We start from the raw sequence: 12962 nt of genomic DNA on the forward strand, positions 1-12962 counted from the left end.
AGAAGGCTATAGGTTTTTTTTTTAAATCAATTTTATATTCTGCAACCTTACTGTGTTATTAGATCGAGGCATTGTCTAGTAGATTCTCCAGGGTATTTTTAGTATAGAATCATGCCATCTGTAAATAGGGGTAGTTTGACTTCTTCCTTTCCTGTTTTGAGCCCCTCGATGCCTTTCCCTTGTTGAATTGCTATAGGTAGGACTTTGAGCACCATTTAAACAAGAGAGGAGAGTGGCTTTATTTTCTTGTTCTGATCTTAGAGGAAATGCCCTCAGTGTGTCTCTACTCAATGTAACATTGGCCCCAGGCTTGCTGAATATAGGCTTTTATCATCTTGAGCTGTGGCCCCAGGTTTGCTATATATAGACTTTATTATCTTGCGCTATGGCTCCGGGTTTGCTGTATATAGACTTTATCATCTTGACCTATGCTTCATCTATTCCCAACATCTCCAATATTTTTATCATGAAGGCATGTTGAACTTTGACAAACACCTTCTCAGCATCAATGGAGATGATCATGAGGCTTCTGTCCTTGACTGTGTTTATATGGTATACTGATTTGTTGATTTATGTGTATTGGACTAACCTTGCCTTTCTGGGAATTTTCTATTAACAGATGAATGGATAATGGAAACCTGACATAAAAATAATATAATAATATAATATAATAAATACAATATAATATAAATCAGGTCTAAAGAAGAAAGAAGTCACAAAATTCATAGGAAAATGAATGGACCTAGAATATATAATAAGAAAGGTGACCCAATCTCAGAGAGTAAAACAGCAAATGTTCTCCCTCACTATGTGGATCCTAACCTATAATGTATACATGTACACATGTAAGCAAGTGCATGTGCATTATTTACAAAGTAGAACAAGAAAGGGTAACTTTTTAGAAGGCATACTAATGACTTCACATATATAGTACATTTTGTATAAGCCCTTTGAATCATATCTCATGATATAACACATTTCTAATGCAAAATGTGTTCCTATATGGACAGTGTGATTCAATGATTCCTTATTAGGAAATTTGAATTTTAAATGAAGTTTTTTTTTTTTTATTCTTTGAATTCTCTTGTAAGGCTGCAGGTTTTAAAAAATAATAAACTTCAAAAAATAAATGATCACTTGCATTTTGTACAGATTTTCTTGTGATTCTTTTTCTCTTTCATTTATTAGCTTAGGCCAATCTCTGGGTCCCTGAGTTGAATCTATCATTCAGCTGCACAGCCATGGATAGGGCAGATGTAGTCACTTTTTACAACTGCTTTTTCTTTTTGAAATCTAGGCATGTAGTAAAGGAATGGCATAGGACAGGTTCAACAGGGCTATATTTACAGTTAACCCCAGCTTAACTTTACATATGGGGAAGACAGCAGGTTGTACTATATCACTTCATTGCATATATACACTAACTCAGAAGGATAACGGAGCAGTGTTTCCCTGGGTGTGGCATGTGAGGGCATGCCTGGACTCAGTGTACTTAGCTCTGATGAGACAAAGGAATGATTCACAAGTTGTGATAGGTGGGAGTCCAGTATGATCTTTAGCTAGCTTCCCTCTGCATATTTATCCCCACGGTTCTATTAACACATTCTAGAACATGGTTCTATTAATGCACATTCTAGTTCCTGGTCAGGCCATTATTGTGAGAAAATGGAATTTATGTGTGTGCTGGATAGCTTTAGTGTCAGCTTGACACACCTGGGTTGAGGGAGCCTCAATTGGGGAATTGCCTCCATTGGACTGGCCTGTGGCCTGTCTGTGAGGCATTTTCTTGATTGTTGAGTGATGTGGGAGGGCCCAGCCCACTGTGGGTAGTGCCACCCCTGGGTAGGTGGGCCTGTGTTGGGTAAGATAGCAAGCTGAGCAGGGGCCAGGGGATCAAGCCCTCCATGGCCTGTGCTCCAGCTCTTGCCTCCAGGTTCCTGCCCTGAGTTCCTATCTTTTGGCTCCCTGATGTACTGCAACCTGGGAGATGGTAACTGAATAAACCCTTTCCTCCCCAAGTTGGTATTGGTCAGAGACTTTTGTCACAGCAATGGAGAACAAACTAGGACAATGTGATATAATGCTTTTTAATAAAATGTACACTTTTATTAAATGAAATGTAGCCCGATGCCCGTTGACCAACACTCTATTCCAAAATTTTTGTGTTATTTTCAACTATTAGCTTCCTTTTACGGGATAAGTGACGTCCAGCTGTGAATATATATTCTTGCCAACTGATCCCATTTGAGGCTATTTGGAGCTCATGGCAAGGGTCATATCATGTAGCCTGCCTGTCAACAGTGGTTATTTCTCTGGGAAAGTTTGGACATACTTTGTTTCCTATTGACAGTCTAAGCATCTTGCCACATCAGGAGCTTTATCATGTGATAAAGAACCATCCTTCACATAAAAAAACACACTCCTGTCATTTCTTAGTGAGAAAAAAACATACTATTTTCAATAGTCATTGTACAGTCAATGTAAATTCCACCTTAAATTTAGCAACACTGTCACCTGACTCCTAATACAGATACCATAATATATTAACCATCACAAATTTACTACATAAAGTATGAAACGTAAAGGAAGAATTAAAAAGCAGTTAGGTGATACATATTTATATATGCTTACATGCAGTGTTTAGTTTATGGATATTTTGCTCACAGATTATTAAGAAAAGCTCACTGCTTCTTTTCCTTTTCCAGGTTTTCTTTTAATTAATTTAAAACAAGTCAAATCCGCGTACTAATTCAAATCCACCAGAAATTTATCATGCCTTAGCAACTTTACTTCCTGTAAATAGCATACAAAACTTAGCTTTGAAAAGGAAAACAAACCTATGTCTCCAGCATTTGGATTTTATAATGACAATAAATCACAATAATGATATTTTAAATATCACAAGGAAAAAGTCTAGTCTTCTAAAGGAGTAGAAAAATGTATTTTCAGAGTATGAAAACTGAGTGTATTTGTCTGAGGAAAGACATCGATGGAAAAACTTTTTTTAATCTTTAACAGTTTTCCAAAGGTTCTGTTTAGAAAGAATAGTGCTCATGCTACTCAGCAGCGCAGACGGCCAGGAAGGAGGCTACTTCAAAATATTTTTGGAGAATCGCCACACTTTCTTTTTAAAATCTCAGAATGCCTGTATGAGAATAAAGGAAAATGCAGCCATCTGGGAAGAATCAGTACTGCCCCAACACTGAGAAGGCATAACTAAAACTAGGTCATTTGACTACTAGCTTGAGGGGCAACCTGTATTCTCCTTCAGATGAGGGAGGGAGGAAAATCCCAAGAAAGCCATGCTTAATAGATAAAACAAATGGAACTCACTTCTCTTGCTCTTAAAGCCATTTGATCTTTACCATGTGGGGGAATACAGGCACGAATACTGTTGTCACTGCTTTTCTATTTTGGTGTAAGCACTTAGTGTACAAAAGAAGGTGAAGCAATATTCTCCTAAATCTCCTAACCTGGGACTCCTGACTACTGCTTATGAGAGGCTGTTGTGGGATTCTTTTTAGGGTGGATTCTTTTGTGCCTCTGTGATTTAAAGTACGTGGTTTTAAAATCATTACGCTTAATATCATCATATTGCATAAGAGTTTTAAAATTATGAGTCTTAAATTTAGCATGGATTATTATGTTTCCAGCTTACTTATTACTTGATTTTCATTGAATTAAGAGGCACACTTATGGGGCTGGAGAGATGGCTTGGTGGTTAAGAGCACTGGCTGCTCTTGCAGAGGATCTGGGTCCTATTCACAGCACCTACATGGCAGTTGACAACCATCCATAACTCCAGTTTCAGGTGATCTGATGCCCTCTTCTGACCTCTGAGGGCAGGATCCTATTCATCTCTGTGCTTAAATACAGCATTTTCTTTATTCGTTAGCTCACAGGCTCCTCAGCAAACTCCATAACTAAGGAATTATGAATACTGCTGTCATTAGCATGGGTGTGCAGGTCTATGTTGTGCTGATTTCATTACGTTGGATGCACACTCAGAAGTGTGACATCAGAGTTATACAACATGTCTCCTTTTACTTTTCTGAGGAATCTCCATACAAATATCCATATGGGAATATACTAGTTTACAGTCTCACCAACGGTGTATATTTTAACCAATTTCCTCATCAGCCTTTGTGTTTTGTTGATATTTTTTCAATATTAAAAAAAAATGTGTGTTTTATCCGCATGTAAGTGTACCATGTGCACACAATATTCATAGGAGCCAAAAGAGGGCACAAGAGCCCCTGGAACTGGGGATAGGGATGGTTGTTAACTGCCATGTGGGTGCTGGGAATTGAACCCAGGATCTTTACTAAAACAGCCAGTGCTCTTAACTACTGAGCCATTTCTCCAGCCCCCTTGTCAATATTTTATTGATAATAACCATTCTAACTAGGGTGAGAGTATCTCAATGTAGATTTTTCTTTGTATTTTCCCAGTGACTAATAATACGGAACAATTTTTTTCATCTGTTTGTTAGCCGTTCAATTCTACACAGATCATTTGTCCATTTTCCTTTCCATGTGTATCTGTACGTGTGCGTTTTGTGAGTACACACGTGTCACCAATGCATGTGCACATGTGTGTTCATGGGTAGGCTGGAGGCTGATGCTGTGTCTTCATCCATCACTCTCCATCTTATATACTGAGGCAAGTTCTGTCACTTAAACCTAGAGCCTCCCACTCCCCCTGCCCCAGTCTGTTGGTCTAGCTAGCCAGCTCGCTCAGGGCATCCCCTGCTTCTGGGATTACAGGCAGCCTGCCATGCCCACAGACTGTTTATGTGAGTGTTGGGATTCCAAACTCTGGTCTCCACACTTGCCTGACAAGTGTTTTATCTGTCGAGTCATCTCCCCAAGCCCCATTTGTCCATTTTTATTTGATTTTTTTTCTTTTTGGCTTTGATTTTGGTGGTTGTTCTTATATATTAAGGATATATATTCTTATATATTAAGGATATTAAACTCTTGTTAGATGAATAGTTGAGCAATATTCTCTCACATTTATTAGGCTCTCTCTATGTTGTTTCTTTGGCAATACAGAAGCTTCTTTTTTTAACTTTTACAAAAACTTTATTGAGAATTTCATACATGCATATAAGGTGTTTTGATCAAATCCATGCCCACTTCCTCCCCTCCAATATTCCCCTCTCTGAAGAGGTAACCCTAAAATCTTTTAAGGATTAGATACAAGCTCCAAAATACTTTTGACATTTTTGGCCTTTGGAACAGAGTATGTTGCTAACAGGCCCAAGGACATTTTGACTTTTAGCCCAGAAACTGGCTACATTTCTTGGGATCTTTTTACCCTAACTGACAACCAATTCCTACCTCCTATTATCATGCCATCCTCTGAAGGGGTTACCCAAATTGCCAATAGGGATACAGACTGCTCTGGCTTCTTCCATTCTGAACAGAGATGCAGGGTGAGGCCATTGGAGTGCCCCTTCAGTGGGTCTATCTAAAAGACTCCCAAATTGCATAACTCTATTCCCCTTAGAGACAAGGGTTATATACAGAAGTTTCTTATATTGATCATGTGCACTAATGTTATTGTTAAAAAGCTGCATCTGTAAATATCCTGCACACTGCTTGACCTACGTGGATCAGACTGTCATGTTTGTGGAAATGGCTAGGGACCAACTTGTAATGTTCCAAAATTATTTTACATGCTTATTTCATGGTCATTTATTCAAAATGTCTCTGACTTAACTATCTTCATGATCTTTAGAAAAATTCTCAGAGTATAATATTAAGTTTGACACACTTAGCCTCCACCAACCCTAAAGCTAATCAAGTGCAATCTCTTCCATTATCTACTCATATTATGAATTCGTACTTCCTGGGCTTTTAGGATGGTAGCTACCATTGGTTTGTTTCTGGGTACAGGAATCCCTTGAGATCTGATGCAAGTTTGGGCGTGAATTCCTATTTTCGCTTGTCATACGTTCTTCACGTCTCCTTCACTGCTGAAGGAGAGTTTTGCTGTGATTGTGCGCTTCGTTCACGTTTGTTTCAGATTTAGTTTCAGATTTAGTTTTAGTTCAATTTTCCGAGTGTCTTGCATTGTCTCCTGGCCTATAGAGTTTCTGCCAGAGGATCTTATTTCCTTAAGTATTGCTTGGCTTTTTCTCTTACAGATTTAGTTTTTTCATTATTCTGCGCTTCTGATTATCACATGATATGATGAAGATCTTTCCTGGCTACATCTTCTTGAGGTCCTGCACATGGACACCCACATCTTTCCCAAGAATAGAGAAGTCTCTTTTATTATTTCTTGATCATATGTTTTACTGCAATATTTTTCCTTTGTTCTCCTTTGAGTTTCCAAAGTATTTCTTTGATGGTATTCTAGAGATCTCGAGTCTGTCCTTCCTTCCTAGTTCCTTCTTCCTTCCCTTCCTTTCTTCTTTCTCTCCTTCCTTCCTCCCTTCCTTGCTTCCTTCCTTCCGTCCCTCTTTCCTACCTTCTTCCTCTGGCAGTTATTTTCAAAAGACATAATATTTTCTATTTTGGAAATATTTTTCCTTTTTTGTTAAAAACCACGTGCATACATATCTTTCTAATACAAGTACAGAGTTATCAGTATCACAATCTTCTGGAACTTGTAGAAAGGCTGGGACATCAAACCCAAGACCAGGAGACCAGTCTTAATAATTTAAAGAGTAGAAGAAGGAACTGAGATAATAACCAGAGGTATAGAAAACCCAGCCAATTAAATTATAGTGCAAAAATACCTAAATTTAGAGAAAGAACATGAATAACAGGCACAAGAAACATTTAGAAACCCAAAGAGACATGAGCAGAGAAGAACTACAAAACAACCATAAATGCAAAACAAAGAAAAAGAATTAAAAGCTGGAAGACGGAAACTACCAGCTCAGCAGATAACATCAGCTGAAACTCTAAAAGCCAGTAAAGCAAGGAATGATATATTTTAAGCATGGAAAATAAACTAATATATAAATAAATGTCATACAAGAGAGTGACAGATGAGGAAATGAGAGACAGGAAAAATAATCAACTGTGTCCAGTTTGGTAAGCCAGCAACCCTACCATGAGTAAGGAACTCGTAACCAATAAGGAATACAACCAACAAAATTATAGGAATTAGCAAGCCACTCTCAAAATTTAACCTTAAATCTAAATTAGTTTAGCTTGTCTCTTTTAATTGGAAGTCATCTGATTGGATTGAAATATAAGATCCGCTGGGCATGGTGGCACATGCCTTTAATCCCAGCACTGGGGAGGCAGAGGCAGGCAGATCTCTGTGAGTTTAAGGCCAGCCTGGTCTACAAAGCGAGTTCCAAGTCAGTTGGGGCTACAGGGAGACCCTATCTCAAAAAGACCAAAAAAAACCCAAAAACAAAAGGATCCACATATTGTCTACAAAAGAAACATATCAATGACAAAAAGGATGGAAGTCAATAGAGAAAGCAATTTAAGCCCTACAGTACTAGCTGTATTCCTATCTGATAAAGTATACTTTAGCCCCAAATTAGAAGAGATAAAGGTCACTATATTAATAGTTGGAATATTCAATCAATCAAGAAGTTATAACAATGGGACTAGAGAGATGACTCAGCACTTAGGCACATTTGCTGCTCTTCTAGAAAACATGGGTTCAGTTCCCAGCAACCAGATAGTGACTCACAGCTGTCTGTAATGCTTGTGCTAGGAGACCCAATGCTCTCTTCTAGCTTCTGTGGGCACCAGGCATACAGGTGGTATACACACATACATCCAGGCAAACAATCATACACATGAAAGAAAAATAAATCTAAATCTAAATATATATATTAGGTTTAGGGATTGGTTTTGATATGATTTTGTCATTTTCAGAAAGTTGGACAGTGCTCTTATGTTTTAGAAACCAAATGCTACTGGGCATAAAATAAGGCATAAAAAGATTCATAATAGTAGGAGACTTAAGTACTCCTTTCTCATTAATAGATATGTCATCAAGACAAAAAAAATCTAACAAAGGAATTTTGGATTTACTTTGCAGCATGGATCAATAAATTAAAAGAGAGAAGTTGAATCTCGAGCAATAAGAGAAGATCTCACTCATCTACTAAGCCCTCAAATGGGCAAAGATATTCTTTGGTTTCTAAAACGATGGGCCAAGACTTACCTCCTGGTGGATGAAAAACTGTATGATCAGATAAGTCTGCCATTCAGTACAGCATTTGGAGCAGATACAGAGGGTTTTCAGTGGATTATTGGCTACCTCTTACAAAAAGTCATGAGCAATCTCTCAGTCTGGAGCAGTGAGCAGGACCTTGCAAACGATACTGTGCAACTCCTTGTCACTTTGGTGGAAAGAAGAGAAAGGGCAAACTCAGTAATTCAGTGTGAAAACTGGTGGAACCTAGCAAAGCAGTTTGCAAGCCGAAGCCCAAAGCTTAATTTCTTGTCGAGTCCGGTGCAGAGGGCACTGATGAGGGCTCTGGTCTTAGGAAGTTTTGTGCATATGGACACAGAAACCAAGCAGCAATATTGGACCAAGGTTCTTCAGTCTCTTCAGCAGCGATTCTTAACAGTGAGAAACCAAGAGAATTTTCGACAGATGTGTCAGCAGGAGGAAGTCAAGCAGGAGATCACTGCTCCTCTGGAGGCCCCCTGTGGCATTGCCGAGGCTACCCAGATTGACAACGTAGCCATTCTTCTTAACTTTTTAAAGGACTTCCTTACCAATTGCATTGGGTTGATGGACGTTTACTATTACCCCAGAGACTGTCAATCTCATTATTGAAGTGTTTGTTGAAGTTGCACATAAACAGATAATGCTGTCTTGGAGAGTCCAGAGCTATGAACTTATATGAAGCCTGCCTTACTCTGTTGTAAGACTTCAACCACACAGATGAAGTATTTAGAGGACATGAACCAGGACAAGCAGCAGGCAGATCTGTATCAGCAGCTGATATCATTTTATATGGAGTAAACCTAATTCTGCTCTTAATATCACAAGATCTTTCGAAGTTTCCAACCCTTTGTAATCAGTACTATAAATTAATCACATTTATCTGTGAGGCTTTTCCTGAAAAAATACCACAGCTTCCTGAGGATCTATTTAAGAGTCTGATGTATTCTCTAGAACTAGGAATGACATCAGTGAGTTTGTAGGTAAGCCAGCTTTGCCTGGAGGCTTTGACACCACTAGCCAAACACAAGAAACAGACTCGCCTTTCTTTCTAACAATGCAGCACTTTCTGAAGCTGGTTTTTGATATGCTGGTCTTGCAAAAGCACAACTCGGAAATGACTACTGCAGCCAGTGAAGACTTCTACACATTGGTGTGCCTACACCAGGACATCACAGCTCTCACTGTACCAGTTATTCTTATTAAGTTCTCAGGGTTCTTAATCTGAGACTGAGGGACTTTAAGAACTTTTAAAATTGAACTATATCTATTTTGTACTATAATATTGCCATGAGCCTGAAGGGGCCAGGAAGTGCAATGTGGTAGTTTGAAGGAGACTGCCCCCCATAGGCTCAACATATTTGAACACTTGGTCAGTTGATGGTGCTGTTTGGGAAAGGTCATGAAACCTTCAGAGAGTGTGGCCTTCTTGGAGGGAGCATGTCAGTGGGGGCAGGTTTTTAGAGTTCATAGCCTTGTCCCACTTCCATTTTGCCCTGTCTCTTTCTTGCTTGAAGATGTGAATGCTCAACTCTCTGGTCCTGCTGCCTTCTGACCTAGTTCTCCTGCCACAGTGGGCTCATCTTTCTAGAATTATAATCTAAATAAACTTTTCTACTATACGTTCCCTTGGTCATGGCATTTTATCACAGCAACAGAAAAGTAACTACTACAGATCCATTTTGGAGAAAGTTCCACAGGATGCTGAGAGGAATGTGTTGCTGAACGCTGAATGGCTATTGGGTGAAATATATCTAGATAGCTTTGAATTAATTAATTTTTTTCTAAGTGAAGTATATAGTTCTGTTTTTTATTTTACACAAAGGAGACTACCAACATTTGCCATAAATTCTTCTAAACTCTTTAGGAAGGCCATCCTTTGTTTCCAGTCCAAGCTAGGAGGAGTGCTGCTTGCAGTGACCTTGTTAAAGGCATCTGCTAATCTCTGGTAAATGACTGGGTCTTGCTGACTTGACAGTAATGTCAAGTAATGTCAAGTAATGTCAAGTTTTAACCCCTCCATCTCTGTGATGACTGTTCATATTTTCAGACAAAATGAATTTTGTGGCACCTAACAGGAAACAGGAGCCTCTGTTAAAGAGCTTTTGCTGTTAAGACATTAAACATAGGTACGCCAAGGTTTTGTGTTTTTGTGCAATGAAGTAAGAACCTTAGCCTCTCAAAGCTTTCTAATCTGCCAGTCTCATGGTCACAAGACAGACACTGCACCTTTAAGAGTCTCTTCCTTGCTTGATGACATCTCAGTGAAGAAGGGAAAATTGGAAGTGTTCTTGCTTTGTTCTGGCCTTTTGTCTTTTCCAGACGCCTTTCCCCAGGAGGCTTCCTGTTGTGTCTCACTGGCAATGACCAGATCCAAGTTCCGTCCTTATAACAACTACTACCAATGGTGCCAGATGAATGACCCAGACTCCAGGACAGCACTTTGATATCAACCCAGTCAGGTCCTGCTGGCAGAAAAGATGAGGAAATGCTGCTGTGTAGACAAAAAAGTGCTTGGCAATTAATCAACATGAAATTATTAATTTTGAAGTTAGAATCTGGATGAAATCATTCAGATCAACCAAAACATATTCAATCTCCCATTCCCAGTAGCCAAGGTATTCATATGTTCCTGGAAATACACAACCTTTTATTCAGACATCAAAGAATTGGATTTTATGGTAATTAAATTTATTTTAAAAGAGATAATTGAGATGTATATGGGAGTTGGGAGAAATGTACCTGATACAAGTCAGGAAGAAACAATTTACCATTTGTTGATCTTTTACTCTGTGCTAGGTTAATACATATATATTGGATAAATTTGTTGAGCAAAAATACTTCCAATACAGATGATATCTGGCCAGCTCAGATAATTAACAGATCTAGATTTAGCAGTCATAAAACATAAGGTACTAATATATATGATTAGAAAATTTCTTTATAGAATACTGCTATTCAATCATATAAATTCCATGCATTTAAAATGCATATACATTCTATTATATGTATAAAATATGTCATATATATTTTTAATATAAGTGATCTTTTTCTCATTCTAATTAGAACTCATCTAACTGGGCTTTGTTTGCATCTAACAGACCCATTGATCAGATGTCACCCTCTCTTAATTTACCACTGTGATAAACAAGAATGCTGTGTTATTTTAGAGATGAGGCTTAAGAATATATAGGAGGAAAAATAGTCATAACAAAATTGTATTGAAATTTTCTGTAATTCATATTTAAAATACCCTTGTTGAAAGGCAATTTTTAAAATAAAATGTTGTATTAAGAGAACTGTTTTGTGGTGCCAAGTCTATCCACACAAGGTGATTATTCTTAGTGTATACTATTCTTCAGACTTTCAAATTCCAGTGGAAACAATCTGCAGCAGGAAAAAAGATCCAACCCTAAGAAGTAGATTGACCAAAGGAATCTATTTAAGGGGGTTAATTATCCACACAGAAATAGAGAGCTAAGTTTCTAATTCCTTCTTATCTTCAAAGGAGCTCCGAGAAATAAGAGAACTGGAGTGAAGAAAGAGAAACGAAATCCAGCTCCATATTTCATCCTTCAGAGCCACAGAAAGGATGCATCACTGCCTGAGGGTAGGATGCTGAGGCAGAGTCACAAACTTGGGAGTCATACACTGTCAGCTTACTTTAAAAGTTCAGATCAAAATATTCTTTTGCAGCAAAGCCTATAATAGCATCATTAAAAGGAGCTGATTTTCCGTTATTTCACTCCTGAACTCTCTGAAATGTGTGATATTACAGTAATTTATATTTTGCACATGGGGATATTGCAATCAAAATATCCTAAAGCTAAGGATGGTGCTCACTTGTTTTACAAGTTTGAAAAATAATGGCAGGTGTTCCACACTATTATGTAGTTGATTATTTTTGTGTTAAGAAGTATTTTTAAGTATGTTTTCACTTGTAATATTCAAATAATTTCATGACAAGAATGTTACATAGTACCAAAGCCAAAACAAGTAGCTTTTATAAGGGCTGGTTTTATGATTTTCTACTCCAAATTCATTACACTGTTAAGGTCCTGCAGATTAAATAATGCACTACCATTTTGAATCAAAAGTTACACAATTTTAAAAGCTGTTCTGATTTTGTTTCTACCATACAAGAAAAATAAAACAAATTAACAATAAACTCAATTAAGATCAAGAAAAGGTATTCTGTAGAAGACTCTAGATCTTTTATAAAGAGTAATGAGGCATTCCTTTAGACTTTTAAAAGGCTAAATAACATGTACTTTACCTTCATTTCACCCTAAAGGAGATTCTTTTCCTTGAAAGAAATGCCCATGTTGAACAGTGAGAAGGGATTGCTAACACTGGTGCTGTTTTCCAGCCACTCTGCAAATTCAGAGATGTGCATTCATAATATTACCTTGAGATAAATCACTTGCTAAAGGTTCTGCTGAAAAGAAAAAGGAATCACTTCAAGATTACAAAATAACATTTTTTAAAATAGGATACTATTTTCCATTTCAACATGGCAGGTGCATTTCATTCTTTTAAAGAATGTGTGAAATCACAAGCTGCCTTTCTGAAAAAAGCCACCACTACAAATTGACACTATAGAAACAAAAATCCCCTTTCCACCTCAGGCACTCCTTAAATGTGGGCTATGTTCTTCCACACATGTCAACAGAATCACTCTATGATGCTTAGAAACAGTGTACAAATAAAATTGTTCTAGTTATATTTGTTTTGATGGCTATAAAAGAATATATATATTATATAATGATTGTATAATGATTTAGAAGAATAGCCCTCTTATGAGCACT

General features: G+C 37.7%; 1 pseudogene; it reads left to right on the plus strand.

Annotated features, from left to right (window-relative positions):
• Positions 1–8040: 8040 nt before the first annotated feature.
• On the plus strand, positions 8041–11635 carry LOC103751046 (annotated as a pseudogene).
• Positions 11636–12962: the final 1327 nt, after the last annotated feature.

The sequence above is a fragment of the Nannospalax galili genome, unplaced genomic scaffold, assembly GCF_000622305.1.
Source record: "Nannospalax galili isolate Female #2095 unplaced genomic scaffold, S.galili_v1.0 scaffold427, whole genome shotgun sequence".
NCBI classification, from domain to species: Eukaryota; Metazoa; Chordata; class Mammalia; order Rodentia; family Spalacidae; genus Nannospalax; species Nannospalax galili.